The 15,540-nt window shown below is 35.9% G+C and overlaps 1 long non-coding RNA gene across 1 annotated transcript; it reads left to right on the forward strand.

Annotated features, from left to right (window-relative positions):
- The first annotated feature begins 251 nt into the window (after window positions 1–251).
- Window positions 252–2,311, forward strand: LOC120519230. The gene is made up of 3 exons (XR_005631417.1): window positions 252–349; window positions 486–593; window positions 2,300–2,311. It is a non-coding gene; the product is annotated as an uncharacterized LOC120519230 (long non-coding RNA).
- Window positions 2,312–15,540: the final 13,229 nt, after the last annotated feature.

The raw sequence follows: 15,540 nt of genomic DNA on the forward strand, positions 1-15,540 counted from the left end.
TTTGCATATTAACCAGACTTCTGAACTTTTGTTTTGACAGGTTATTCGTGAAAATATAAACCCGTGGAACTGCAGTGACGTGGGAATGTACGTGCTTCGTTTCTGCTGTTTGTTATCTTCAGACTTTGGAGGGACTGCTGCGCTTCTACTCCGATACAGTAGCCAATCTGTTAAGAAAAATCACAGATGGCCATCTAAGTATACGATTCCATTTTAATTTCCTCATTTCCTGCTAATCTCTTGCAGTAGTGTGAATCCAACCTGTTAACTGGGAACATCATGATTCTTAATCGCCAAAAAATGGTTACACTATTTGTGATCAGTGTCAGTATTACTTTTTTCTCTTTAGGTAAGTTTCAGAACTCCACTTACAAAAGCAACCAATTTAGCAATTTACTTGTCAATTTTGAATTATGATTGTTAAAACAAATGTCCTCTGCACGATACATATATTTCAACAGTTCCACTATATGCTGTGTTTTTAGGCTGCTCCATGTATTTCTTTTACAAGAATTCAGGCAAAAGTCCAGGAGTTCTTGGTGCGTCAAGATTCAGAAGAGAAAATCCCATCACAAAATTTTTTTACCCAAAAAGTAAGCCTAAATACATCTAAATGTGATTCATTTACATAGCCTGCACACCACAAGGTTGCCAGTGGAGCCCTGATTCTGCAAATCTATCAAATGAATCAGTGTTTAAAATTGACAGAACTGTACTACTGTATACCGTTATTTGAAGCACATATAAGATACCAAATTGATCCGATTGTTGAGAAAGGTAGGTTTTCAATGCCTTTCATCAGGAATTTATAACCTTGGTATATATACAGTGGAAGGATGTGTGACTTGTTTCCATTTGTGCCAGCCAGCTCTTTAATGAAAGTTTATACTTCGTTTTAATTGCACATATATTGGTAGGGTATTTACTTCCTTGTTATGAAGGCAAAGACTTTTTTTTTTTTTTCTCCCCAATATACCAGAGGCTGGTGCATCTTGACTTTTGCTTGATTATCCAATAAGCTTTTTCCTCTCTTAATTATGCTGTCACTGGTTAATGTTGCTGTTCCTTAGGCTAATCATTTGAAACAAGAGCCAGTTCACTGTCTGTGTGGGGCATGCATGTTCTCCCCATCTCCAGGTACTTCCTTCCTTATCGAGTGCCATGTCACAGGCTGGTTCTTGGACTTCAGTCAAGGCTGGGGGGATAAGCTCCAGCCACTGCGTAGCCCCAATTTAATTAACAACACCAATATCCATTTAATGTTTCTTAGAAAAGTGAAACACACACACTGGAATGTCACACAATTAAGCCAGGTCTGTTATTGATAGAAATGAAAACCAGCAGTATTTGAGGACCAGGATTGAGATACATGCAAATTTTTAATTTTTTTTTAATTGGTAGGATATCAACTGTACTTACATTGTAGGTCAGTCCAGCCCTGTGGTTTTGTCTGTGTGGGTTTTCATTCATTTTCCTTGTGTGTGTACAGATTTTTCTTGGATACACTGATTTTCCTCCTAAATCCCAAAAGGTTGTAATTTAGCTTCGTGTGTAAATTAGCCTTCCATTGGCATGTCCATTAGGTGGCCTTAAAATGGACTTGCACCTGATGCAGATATATTGACTTTGGCTCACTGGTACCATGAAAAGCTTATTTGAGGATCTTCTGTTTATCTTTTTACCAAATTTGCATAGGCATACATCTGCCTGTTTTAGATTTTGAGTGTTATTCACAGCATAAAGTTTGATAGATGTGAATAGGTTCTTTGTCACATTTTTTTTGTTGTTCTTTATTTCACCTTATACAATTTCTTGTATTAGGAATTTGTTAGTTTTTGCATACCCCTTGGAGTCAGAGCACAGGGTCAGCCATTGTACAGCCCCTGGAGCAATTACAGGTGAAGGGTCTTGCTCAAGGAGCCAGCAGAGTAAGATCTCTTTTGGCAGTGACGGGGGTTTGAACCAGCAACCTTCTGGATACCAGCACAGATCCTTACCCTCAGAGCCACTAGTGTAGGTCTCCAGTATTGAGTACACTGGATTCAAAAAGTGACTTAATGTTTGAAGAATATCAAAATACAATGTTTCATGTTTGAAGAATATCAAAATACAATGTTAACTGAGTATTCTAATTTTCAAGTTCTGTTGCTGGAATGTAATACTGTATAGTAGTTACATTTTTATTGTGTAGTTTCAATGTTGGTAAAGCGATTGACATTGGTAATGTAATACTGCCTTCCATTCTTCCTAAGTACATAACCATTGACACATGTGTTGCGGTGCACTCTCTTTTTCACAGCCTGCATCCCCAACCATCCAGATCAAAAAATATGTGCAGGAGCAGAAAATGAAAAAAATGCAACTCTATGCTTAAAGAAAGGTTGCTGTCCAGATCTCCAAAATGTGGGTGGACCTTACTGCTTCAGTAAAGTTATAGACAGTGAGTTTTGAAGCTTCCCTATTATAAAAGTGATATTGTGAGTTTCATTTTCAATTGAATATCCTTTAACTTATTTCCCTGTTTTGAAATTTGCTAGTTTAAAATCAAAATAGAATTCCCCGTAATTACTATTGTATCAGTAACAGGTCACAGCTACCAGTTAGCTATCAGGTTTGACTCACTACACATGATAAAGTTGTTTTAAGCTTACTAGTAGAGCAAACAACAGGTACACATAAGCAGAGACTTCTAAACATAGCTGCACCCAGAAACAACCATCTTAATTTACATGTAAATTTTCTTAGGAGATTAACATGGACATTTTTGCTAGTTTGGCTTTCATGCTAATTTTTCCTGTTCCCTCAGCAGGAAGGCCACACCCTAGACTTCCATGTAAAAATATACAGTCATTCAACAGTGATGAATCGTGGTTAATATGAAGTTTTACTCTGCAGTGTCCATTTAGATGTGATAGTGGGTCAATATCAGTAGCAATTTTTTCAGGAAGGATGGCATGATCAGATAAGAATGCAACTGTGTTACAGTGCTTCTGTTATCATTTTTCATAATTTGCAGAACTTTACAAGCTTTTACTGGCCACTAAGTAATGTCCTGAACATTGGCCTGATAACTGAAATAGGTAGTATTCTATTCATAGTGTCTTTATTAATGTCTGTTCTTGACTGTTGAACATCTCTGACTGTATCCTGACTGATGCTGGGATCATGCTGCCCCAGGAGGATTGTGGATATTAGACAGGACATCATCACTGTTATAATGACAAGCAGATACACGTGGAGACAGGAAAGAAGGGTTTAAACAAGACAAAATTACCTAATAACATCATCTAGATAGTAGGTGTCAAAGTGTCGAGTGCTATTACTTAAAAATAATGGGGGGTGACAGCAGGGATGAGACAGAATATAGGAGTCAGATGGAGAGCTTGGGTCATCCCTGCGTGGAGTTTGCATGTTCTCCCCATGTCTGCGTGGGTTTCCTCCGGGCTCTCCGGTTTCCTCCCACAGTCCAAAGACATGCAGGTTAGGTGGATTGGTGATTCTAAATTGTCCCTAGTGTGTGCTTGGTGTGTGGGTGTGTTTGTGTGTGTCCTGCGGTGGGTTGGCACCCTGCCCGGGATTGGTTCCTACCTTGTGTCCTGTGTTGGCTGGGATTGGCTCCAGCAGACCCCTGTGACCCTGTGTTCGGATTCAGTGAGTTGGAAAATGGATGGATGGATGAAGAGCTTTGTTTTTTGGTGCAAAGAAAATTGTTTGCAACTCAACATTAGCAAAACCAACCATTAGGTTGCCTTAAGAAAAATCCTTTACAGAAAGTTCAAACAGAGGGTATGGTATGGCCCACTGAATCATCAAGCTAATTGAAAAGGAAGACTTGGTCTCAGGATGCCATCTTGAACCGCTGGAGGTAGTAGCACAGGGGAGAATGAAAGTGATGGCCATTATGATTAACGCTGCACAAGATACAGAACATGCCTTAAAGGAATAATACTGTAGTTCCTGAAGAGATTAAAGTAGCTTGTCTTTTTATATGCCACTATTGGTAATAATAATTCATAAATTTTCATCCATCCATCCATTATCCACCGCTTATATGAGGTCGGGTCACAGGGGCAGCAGCCTAAGCAGGGAAGCCCAGACCTCCTTCTCTCCAGCCATCTCCTCCAGCTCCTCTGGGAGGACCCCGAGGCGTTCCCAGGCCAGCCGGTAGGTATAATCCCTCCAGCGTGTCCTGGGTCTGCCCTGTGGCCTTCTCTTAGTGGGACATGCCCAGAACACCCCCCCAGGGAGGCGTCCAGGTGGCATCCTGACCAGATGCCCAAAAAACCTCAACTGACACCTCTCAATGCGGAGGAGCAGCGACTCTACTCCGAGTCTCTCCCGGATAACTGAACTCCTCACCCTATCTCTAAGGGAAAGTCCAGCCACCCTGCGGAGAAAACTCATTTCGTCCGCTTGTATCCACGATCTTGCTCTTTCGGTCACTGCCCAAAGCTCATGGCCACAGGTGAGGGTAGGAACGTAGATCAACTGGTAAATAGACAGCCTCGCCTTTTGGCTCAGCTGTGTCTTCACCACAACGGACCGTTGCAGAGCCCGCATTACTGCGGATGCTGCACCGATCCGTCTGTCAACCTCCCACTCCATTCTTCCTTCACTCGTGAACAAGACCCCGAGATACTTGAACTCTTCCACTTGAGACAGTAACAGAACCACGCCATCTGCAAATAGTAGAGATGAGATTCTGAGGTCACCAAACCAGACCCCCTCTGCTCCTTGGCTACGCCTAGAAATTCTGTCCATAAAACTTATGAACAGAATCGGTGACAAAGGATAGCCCTGGCGGAGTCCAACCTCAACAGGAAACGAGTTTGACTCCTGCTCCCACCTGTACAGCGACTGAATGGCTTGTAACAACGAGCCTTGCACCCCGTACTCTTATTTATATAATGTCTTTCCCATGCTCAAGGCGATTGTGATAAACATGGAGGATTTGCAGTGGAAGTTTTTACATGAAATACTGTCGGTGAACTCCTTTTTGTCAGTCGGTCCAGGGGCTGCTGGTTGTTGTCCTTTTTAATAAAGTGTCTATCTATCTATCTATCTATCTATCTATCTATCTATCTATCTATCTATCTATCTATCTATCTATTATGTGAGAGAGAGAGAGAGAGAGAATGTCTCACTGGTGTATGTTTTGTTGGAGACCACAGCCTTTTAGGTTTGATACAGAGGCTAGCTAATTCAGAAACTGATTATTAAGTTTGATTGTGTTGGTGGTTGTTTTTTTGTGCAGGATAAGAAAAAGAACTGGAAACTACACAAACCCTTTTAACTTTATTGTTGAACAAGCTACAGTATGATGACATAATGGAAAAGCCTAAAAAAAAAGTTCAATTGTTATAGTTATCCAGATCCAATTGTGTGTATTTATATATTTAACATGTTAAAGGATCTTGGTGGACTGTGGTTTTTTTTTTTAAAATCTATCAAGAATAATAACAAATATTTACATATGTGGTGTGTGAATAATGTGTTTTGTAAATAAGTTGGGTTACAGATTGTACACTGCTATAAATATAGATTTTCTTTTTGTTGTTCCCTCTCCTTATTTAAACCCAACAACCTGAATAATTAAATATAAGGAGAATGGTACACGTGTAAGAATATATAGTATTCTGGTTGATAAAATTGTTCACAATGATGTTATAATGAAAAGTGGATTTTTTTTTTGTGCTATGCAGTTATTTACATTTTATAGTGTAATGTTTAAGACAGTGTTTATCGCAATAAAAGCTGCTTTTAAAGAATAGGTAAATATTGCAATCTATTTGTCTATAGTGCTTTTTGGCACACTTTGGCCATATGAGGTATTGCCCTGTCAAAGGATGAAAATGGTAGGCCACTAAGGCAAAAAATGGTATACGATCTATAGATGAAACATAGTCAAAAACTTAGGGAGGATCATTACCAAAAGGGAGATGGACTGTGAGATGAAAACAAAATGAAACAGAAACTCCCAAGTCAAAAGTCAATAAAAATATCTAATACTGTAAATTGAAAGAGAAAAGCAAACACAAGTGTTTAGAAAGTTACCCACAATATTTAATACAGGTAGTGACGTAATGCCAGCTTACAGTATATGTTGTCGTGGTGATGACTTCACTTGTTATGACTTCCGCTATATGTCATCCTAGAAATGGATGATCGTGTCCCAGTAACAAAATCATAGCATGGTGGCAGCTGTCAATGAAAAAGCAAAACTGCATCACAAGTAAATAAAAATATAATGTTAAACAAAAAAAAAAGGAAAAAGTCTACAAGCTTTAGAGAGTATAAAAATATGTGAAAAGAAAAATGCAAATAAAAAGTAATTATTTGTGCAAATCTATGGGCCAGCCAGTTTTCTAATAAGACAAGGCCTTGCTCCATGATCTTAGTCTCCTATCTTGTTTTCTACATAGCACATCTGAGCCAGTCTGGGGGTCCATTTATAGTCTATACTGTTTGTAAGCTGTTGCCTCTCTGTCATTTTCACAGTTACTAGTTACGTCTGCTATATGAAATCATTTGAACTCATATGACTCCATGTATTCAGACATGCCAGTTCACAGTGCCAACTTTGTGGTCTAGATTGTGGTATTGTCAGACTCTCTAATGACTGAGAGTGGCTTAGACAATATGAATGTACCTCAAATAACATAGGGTGGGTCAACAAAACTTTATTTTCTTGCACTACTGAAGTCTGAGAGAGTCCCAAGAGTTTTATGTATTTTCTTCAGGTTTTGATTTTCTAGAGTTTTTGTTTTCTTCTTTTCCCCTACTTTTTGGCGATTATTTATTGCTGTTGTTAAAAAAATAACCGTCCTATTGTCATTTGTTTAATTTTTTTTTAAGTTCCCAGTTATTCTGCATATTTTTTTGGAATCAACATTATTATTTTAGAAGCATCTTACTCATACCTGCTTTTATCTTTATATATACACTCGGGTTTTTTGTCATGTGTACATAGTATAATTAAATCCTTAGTTGCGTGGTAGTTAATATTGTATTTTTTGTGTAAAACACAAACACAGCTGGATTCAATGTATTAAATAAGCTTCATAAATTATTATCATAATCATCATCATTGTTATTACCCCATACTTTTAATCCCTATAACTCTGTTTTGGACAAATAAAGTGACAGCGGATCTGACTTAAGACTAATAATTGATGGGAAGAAGGGGAAAGCATACATAAGAAAACTGTAAAAAATGTTTGTTTTAATATCTGCCATTGAAGAATGAAAAGGAAGGGTGTACAAGAATGAAGAGGGGAAGGGAATCCTTAATGACTCTCAGAACATGGCAGTAGTTGGAGATCGTGATGTCCTGCACTAAGGTGGAAACGTCAAAGCCTAAATATTTAAATGAATCTGACAGCAGGAAGGAAGACTGCGAAGGAGGCGATTTAAGGAGAGAAATTCAGATTCGGACCAATTCATTTTATAGACAATGATTACCTTTTAAATGACAAATGTAATGGGGGTAATCTGAGGGGCTATCACCAGGAAAAAATAAGATGTTCTGATTGTTACCAAGATAAAACAAGATGTATTTTGTTCACTTCTATTAGTAACACTTCATTTGTAACTCTTTTATAGCTTTAATGTTTTGTTTTACTAGTTGTAAAGTATATTGAGTTGCATGTATGTGTGAAAATATTCATGGATGAGGGTTGTTTGACTTTCATAGAATATCTTTTTAACCTACTTGCACATGCTCTGTTATTTTCACTTGATTGTTTTTTTCCTTTCCTTCTGAAATAACTTTTAAAAAACATAAATACATATTTTGTTGTCACTTACCACAAAATTTAAGTATAAATAAGTGCTATTAAGGGATAAGGGTGATCCGATTTCAATTTGCAAAGGGCAGCGGCAGGACGTTCTATAGCAGTGGTTCCCAAACACAGTCCTGGGGACCCCTGGTGGCTGCAGTTTTTGTTCAAACCCGATTCACAATAAGTGATAATAATTTATAATAACTGATCTCATTTAGTTAGCTGTTCTTTTTTCTCTTTTCTTATTCTTCATCCAGAAAGCATAGCAGTATGATTTTTACATTATAAGACATTTAAAAATATTTCTGTTGTTTGCTATAGCTTTAAATGCTTAATTGTTTTTTTCCCGTTATTTTTTCCCTTATTCTGTGGAGTCTGCTCCCTTCATTGTATGCTTTGCTAAAAGTGACAATTAAAAGCAAGCAAATCAAACACCTTGGCGAACAACAGTAAATGATGAAAGGCTGCAACTGCTTTAGCATCAGATCCACTAATTAGTCAATGATGGAAAGGCAGAATGGAAATCGGGGTGAACTTAAGTTTAAAAGAAAAACCATTATCCATGTATCAATTGCTTAATTTTTATTAAAATGTACTTAACACACATACTTTTATATTTTGATCATTGACCCCAAAACACAGAATTTGGGTAATAACTGCTCACTTAATTAGGCAAGAGTCCAATTGAAAACAAAAGTTGGTTGGAACAAAAACCTGCAGCCTCAGGGGCTCCACAGGACCAAGTCTGGGATTCACTGTTCTAGAGGGAAGTCAAAAAGCAAAGGAGAAAGTTACAGCCTTGTCACAAATACAAAATTGCTGAGAAGTGTTGGAACAGGTAAACAGGACTGCTGTGGTAGGTGAATATAGGGTCTTAATTATATTAACAATCTTCAAACAAAAATCTCTCAAATCTAGAACTTTCTAGAGAACAACACAATTCATGTTGTCTAAAACCTCTTCATTAGGTGAGATGAGGGTGGCAGGATGAGGTGGGGCATTAACAATGTGAAGGAGGTGATAGATATGAATACACTTTGCCTCTTTGAGGTGTATCAATTTGTACATACACTAATGGATTTCAGGCACCAAGCAAGTAGTTTCTCTGTTAGTTTGTTATCAAGACTTCCTTAATGAAATTGGATAATAGTGTTAACAAGAAGACAGTTCCCTTAGCCTGCTTTTAAAAGCAGTGGTATCATGAATGAATAATCGAGTGGTTCATTTTAGTCAAAGAAACAGCAATGTTTACCATCTTTAAGAGAAAGTAGATAACTGATTCCAAAATGTATTAAGAAGTTCAAAAGTGAGGGTTGGACTTTCTTGCTGGTTGGCCTCATAGGGCCCAAATAATCTGGAGTTTCCTTTAGTTTAGTCATTGAAAGTGTGGAGGTTGACTAGTAGGACTCTTCCTCAGCAAACCTGGGAAGGACTAGGCTTTTGTGTAAATGATTAAATGCAGAAGGACTGAATTTTTCAAATAATTACTCTAATAAAACTAATGATAACAAGAAGTAGGTTTTTTGAGAATACAGTGATGTTGTCTTAGTTTTTAATCATGGTTTTCTGGAATAATGCTGATCTTGCAGGGTTTTACAAAAATAGAAAATGTGTCTTAATTGTTTAAGACTTCCAAGTTAAATGCCATATAAAAATTAATTTATTTTAGTTGAAATGAACATAAATGACTATGTTTTGTTTTCTGTGTCTCTTTTGGATGATGTGGCTTTACTCCCACCTTGAAAGACAGTCATGCTTGGCAGAATGGCCCTGTATAAGTGTATATCACATACCATTGAATTGGCTGAAATGCCAGTAGTGGTGTAACGATAATTTTAGGTGCCTGTAGCGTTTGTTTTTTTTATTTTTGTTAATTTGGCCATTTTTTCCTACTGCTTTTAACTAACCTTCAGTCCCTTGTCTTCTTGTGGTTGGAGGTTTTTGTACAGCTGTAAAGTAACCCGGTTGCCATACTCATGTATATATGCCTACTAAGAATTTAGAATTTCTGACTAAAACACTACAGGGATGAATCTTGTTTTGCCCATTTTGCACATGATAGTGTGATCAATTTAATCTGCCCTTATTTTTAAGTTTTATTTTTCTGGTTCTCTATTTAAAACAATTACCACTAAGAAAAGAAAATCAGTGTTAAGTTTCATTATGGAAAAATATTTATGTCAATTGCAACATGTGCTATTTTATGCACTGTGGTTGTCTAATTCTGAAGCCAAACTGAAATCTGTTTAAAAAAAAAAAAAAAGGCAAAATGATGCAGTTGAGCAAATTGAACTAACAATAGCAATTTTGACAACATGAATGTTAAGCACTTTGTGTTTTCATAGTGCTTCCATCATTAAATTTAAAAGTGACAATAAATTTTCGGCCCATCTTCAAGCATCTATTAAACTTTGTGAAGTCTGTGGTGAATTCATATAGGCCATTTTAGAATTATTAGACTGCAGTGCTAGTAACTGTTTAGCAAAACCTACTTTCCTCCAATAAGACACAACAGTGTATACTATTGATCTCGTTTCACTTCACTAAGTTTTACTTTAGCAGTGATCCTGTTTACAAACTAGTTTTGGGTTCACAATAACTGGAAACAACTCACGAATCCTTCACCATGCTCCCGTCTCCTTGTTATATCATATATCGTACACATATTAGGTTTTCCCTTCCAATAGTAGTTCTTCTTCATTTACCCATACATCTGTTAGTTTATCTTGTATGTTTCTCTTGTCTTACCATGATTGTCCGCTTTGATCATGTATTGATTTAATTCATCTATACACTTTGAAATAACTATTTAATTGTCACTATCTTCTTATACTTTATAATGTTTATTGATTGCTGTAATTCTGCTTTTCCTATTTTTCATATGTATTTTTTGCTTACTTTGCAGTTTTTTTTAACCTTTGTTCCATTTTATTTCCATAACTTGCAATTATTATTTTATAGATTTACATGACCAGAAAAAATGTGTTGCATTTTCCTCTTCTCTTGGGGCATGTTAGTTTAGATTCCTTTTGTGTCATGTCACCCTAGTCATCATCACTTTTCTTACACACTGCCTTGCAATATTTTTTTCTTTATTTATTAGTTGTTTGGGCCCTGTTTGTTTTTCATACTGTTTTGGGTTCTTTGTAGGAAATTTAACTTTGCTCTTATCATTTGGAAACTTTTTTTTTTATCTGTAAATTTTAAATTTTGTAAATTTTTAAAGTCTTCTCCCCACAAAAATGCAACCAACAAGTACTCCTAGATTCTGGAATGAAAAAGTCGGTGGCTTTTTATGAAAGTTTCATCATTTAGTTTTAATCATCTTTTTCACTCTTCTTATCTTGATGTGGATTCCTATACACACACACAAATTGTTCCACTTCCTGGAGAGTAAGCAGATGCTCCCAGACCAGAAGAGAGAGATAATCCCTTCAGTGTGTCCTGAGTCTGCCTTCTGCCATTGGGCTGTGATTTATACAAAGGTTGTTGTCCATTAATATAGTTGCATTTCCTCTACATACAGGGATTATTCCTTTGTACATTTTACCATGACACATTAAAATTGGGGTTGGGCAAGAACATTGTTTCATCGATGTGCAGTAATGTGGTTACGATTACCCAAAGTTGCATGGGGCATGCATGTCTTTTACATCCTTTCAACTATTCTTCTGCTCATAAAAGACTCTGTTGTGTTGTCATGTGCTATGGTGAGCAAAATTGATAAATTAAAACTGTTTTCCTTTACCTCATTGTCTGAACTGCACCAAATGAGTTCAGCAGTGGATATGGATTTCTACTACGACTATTTAAAAGATTACACTTTAGATCATATAGTCACATTCTTTATTGCTTCTTCCACGTAATTCTAAATTCCAGAGTTCAAATTTTAGCACATAAATTGTCTGTGTGGAGTTGTTGTTCAGATAGATAGATACTTAATCTCAAGGGGAAATTCACATAATCCAGCAGCAGTATACTGATACAAAAAACTATTAAATTAAATAGTAATAAAAATGCATGTAAAAGCAGACAATAACATGCATACTATTTAATTTATTCAGGCACTCGATTTTCCTGTCACAACCAGAAAAATGCATGCTAAGCCGATTAAAAGTCCTGAATTTGTCGTCTTAGAGAGTGCACTGTACATTGACTTGAGCCCAATCATGCCCCATTCATGGTAACATAATCCCCCAAAGGCCTGTATTGGAGTAAGCAGTCTGGGCATTTAATAACAAGTTAGAAAGTGTTTGTGTAGTATAACATTTGGCTGCAGTCCAGGACTTAGTTAACTGTTCTGAAAGTTGAAGCATTTTAAATGTTTTTTTTCATCAGACAGACAAATATTACATTTTGTTTATTAAAAGTGGCTGAGTCATGTCTAAAAATAACAGTGATAATTGAATATAATTAAAGATATCAATAGTGTTTAATATAATTTTATAACTTTTTTTTTTCTTACAATGAGTCAGTGAGTCATATCCAATAATAGAATAATCCAGTGACAATAGAATGTAACCACATGTCAGTAGTGTTTTTAATAGCAATTTAAAGTATCATATAGTTAAAAACCGAGTCCAAATAAACTTGTGGTGACTGATGTACCTTTCATAGACACCAATTACAACTCCGTTATGTTGATTGATATGCTATTGTTAATTGCAGGTTGCTGGGGAGGTCTATGGCTATTTGTAATTCATGTTTCATAAACATACATTTTTAAAAAAAAACAAAAAAAAAAAAATTACCCGATGGAGAGTGAAAACCTGTTTTTAAGTCTCAAGACACAGTTGTTGGCTGCAGCAGTGTTGACCAGGATAGCTGGCAGGTCAAAATGGTGCTATGTTGTTAAATTACTGTGTCAGTGAAATATTGAGTAATCTACAGACAATAAAGCATCAAAGTTGTTTTTAGTCCAATGTAAATACCTATTATATATGTCTTCATCCATACCCGCTTACCGAGTTACACTTGGGGAATTCATTTTTAGGTAATTTAATTGTCTTTTTGTTTTCCTTTGATGAATTTTTTACTTTAACCATTATGAAGATCTTTTCACTTGCCTAGTTCAGTTTCTAGCAGCAGGAGAAATGAGTCAGTTTTGCAGAGGTTCGAATAAACTGCTGATGTGGTGGTGTGTTCTAGCTTTTCAATAACTTGTATAGGGGACCCGGCTTATCATCGGGAGCAGCTATTAGATGAGATAAAGTGAAAAACATACAAAATATACAAGTAGAAATAACTTCTGTCAAAGTAATTTTAAAACGGTAAAATAATTGAGGTGACACAATGTTTCTGTATAGTAAGATAGATGATTTTAAAAATTTGCCAATACTTTTTTAAATGGGATTTTTTTTTAAAAGTTTGCTTAGTGTGCTCTTATTTGAAATATTTTCACAAATCTGAAGAGCAAGTGACCCAAAATACAGTAAAATTGGTTCACCGAGAGCCATGTTATTTTTTGAGGACAAACAGCTAAACAGACAGACATCGATAAGTACAGGTGCTTTACTATTTTATATGAACATAGCTAAAAAAGATTCAGTTTTCTCCCTAGAAAATATATAATTTTTTTTCTCTCATGTATTGAGATTAGGTAAATAAAAAAAAATGAATGTTATCAAGATTTCTGTGAAAAGATACATTTTCATAGAAACAAAAGTCCTTCATAAGGAGTGCTTCAAAGTGCAGTGGCCTTTTTAGCCGAGTCCTGGACTGTTAAGGATATTGAATAACAATTTCCAGGTTGTCACTTGCTGTCATTGAACTGCAAGTAAAGAAAAGACCCTGAAGTTGCTGTGCTATAATCCTTCACTGCTAATACCAGTTCATTTTTTTTTTTCTTCTAGGGGGACAGAGGGTAATGCATGTTTTTGCAGTTGCAGCTGGATGTGTGCTTCTGATCGTTCTCATCCCAATAGTTGGCTGTAGAATGATGCAGGAAAGGTAAACATTTAAGTGAGCTCATTAGAGTTTTGTTTTTTTCCATATTGTTTTACCAGTGTGATAGAAATCTTTGCTTTTACTTTTCTGGAGCGTTGTCCAGATCTCAAATGTTTATAAAAACACTTAACATAAGGGATATCTTTGAAGTGGAAGCAAAAACCTATCTTTATGTGAGTTTTTTTCTGACAAGACAGTCAATATATAAGAAGAAAATCTTAATATGCTTCCACAATACTCTTCTTCATATCAAACTCAAGAGGCAGTGACATTCTGCCAGTTTCATATCAGTGCACACTATTTCCATTTTATTTCAGTGGCTGTTGCTGGCTGCATTGTTAAATTGAGTAAACTGGCCAGGCATGAATAAGCTTTGAAGATTTTCAAAGTTTTAACATGAGCTATTGTTTTATACTATCCTCCAGCAAAACCTTCAATAGCCTGCTTATGCCTAATAAGGATGTTGAAGAAGCTAAAATGAAAGCTAGAATGGAATTTGAAGTAAAGAGAAGATCAGGTAAGAAGCAGGAGAATTTCAGTTTTATGGATTTTAGATTAAGTCAATTCTTTGACTACTTATGGAGTATGTAAAAGAGAGTGTGAGCACATTGAATTTCACCGTTAGATTTGATGAATCTTGCGTGATGGTTTTAACAGGGATGAAGTTCATGACCTAATAGTACCTGTTTTAACTAAATATGTTGTTTCCTCCTTTATGGTTAGTTTTCTCTTAAATATGCCACAACAGTGGATTGTCAAGATCCTTGATGAGGGAAATTAAATTTGGTGCATTTTAATTGGCTTTGGAACTTGTTTCATTTTTTTCTCAGACTATAATTTCCACATAAGAAATATTTTAATATCATGATGAAGGCAATTATGCCAGCCATCACTATGACTAAAATGTTTTTGGCATCATTATTATTTATGCTTTTATATAATGTGTATGTTAAAGGTAATTTTTATATTGGATGCAGTTACAATCATATTAACCATACTGTATGGTACTTGGTGTGAAAGTTCATCCTTCTGTTTATGGCGAGAGGGCAAAGATGAGTGCAACATTGGCTGAGGAAATGGAGTGTGAACTTTAAAAGAAAATGTTACACTTAACTGGCAGGAAGAGTTGCAGAGGGTGTCAACTGTTTTCCCATTTAATCTACTATGCAGCACAAGCTGCCCTGCGATGTAAGCTGGGAGTGTACCAAACAATTATACAAGAGGAGACATATAAAATAATTTGTTTTGCACTTATTTATCATTTTTTTTTCACTTTTTAAGTAAAGTTAAAAAAAAAATGTAACTGATGTGTTTTTTTTTCTTGTTTTTTCTTTCTTTTTTAATAAAGTGCATTCATTTTAAATGCAATGTCTTAGGAAGGAACATATAAACTATCCAGGGTGTGGCAGACTGTTGGTTTGAAAAAAGGGGGTCTTTTGTTTTGCATTCACCTGTTATATTGAAGTGCATATGCAAGTGGGGATTTAAAGAGTGCTGGTTTCTTATCCATGCTAAATATTTCAATCAAAGCATGTTTAATATTATGATCTAGGTCTTTTGGAATGTACTGTGATCAAGATAAAGTTTTCATGCTTTACAAAAGTGGTTTAATGGTCATCAGTTCTTGAATTTTACAGTATCTTGACTGGCCTTGTCCACCATACACAGAGATTTGGTCATTTTTCAAAAATAGATGCTTTAACTGTTTGTGTATGAGTATATATTAGAGCTGCTGAGTCATGGCTGTTAAAGTGTGTAATTAACACCTTAAGAATTTCTGCAATTAAATTTTTAATGCAACCCCTAAATGCAT

The sequence above is a fragment of the Polypterus senegalus genome, unplaced genomic scaffold, assembly GCF_016835505.1.
Source record: "Polypterus senegalus isolate Bchr_013 unplaced genomic scaffold, ASM1683550v1 scaffold_5217, whole genome shotgun sequence".
Classification (NCBI taxonomy): domain Eukaryota; kingdom Metazoa; phylum Chordata; class Cladistia; order Polypteriformes; family Polypteridae; genus Polypterus; species Polypterus senegalus.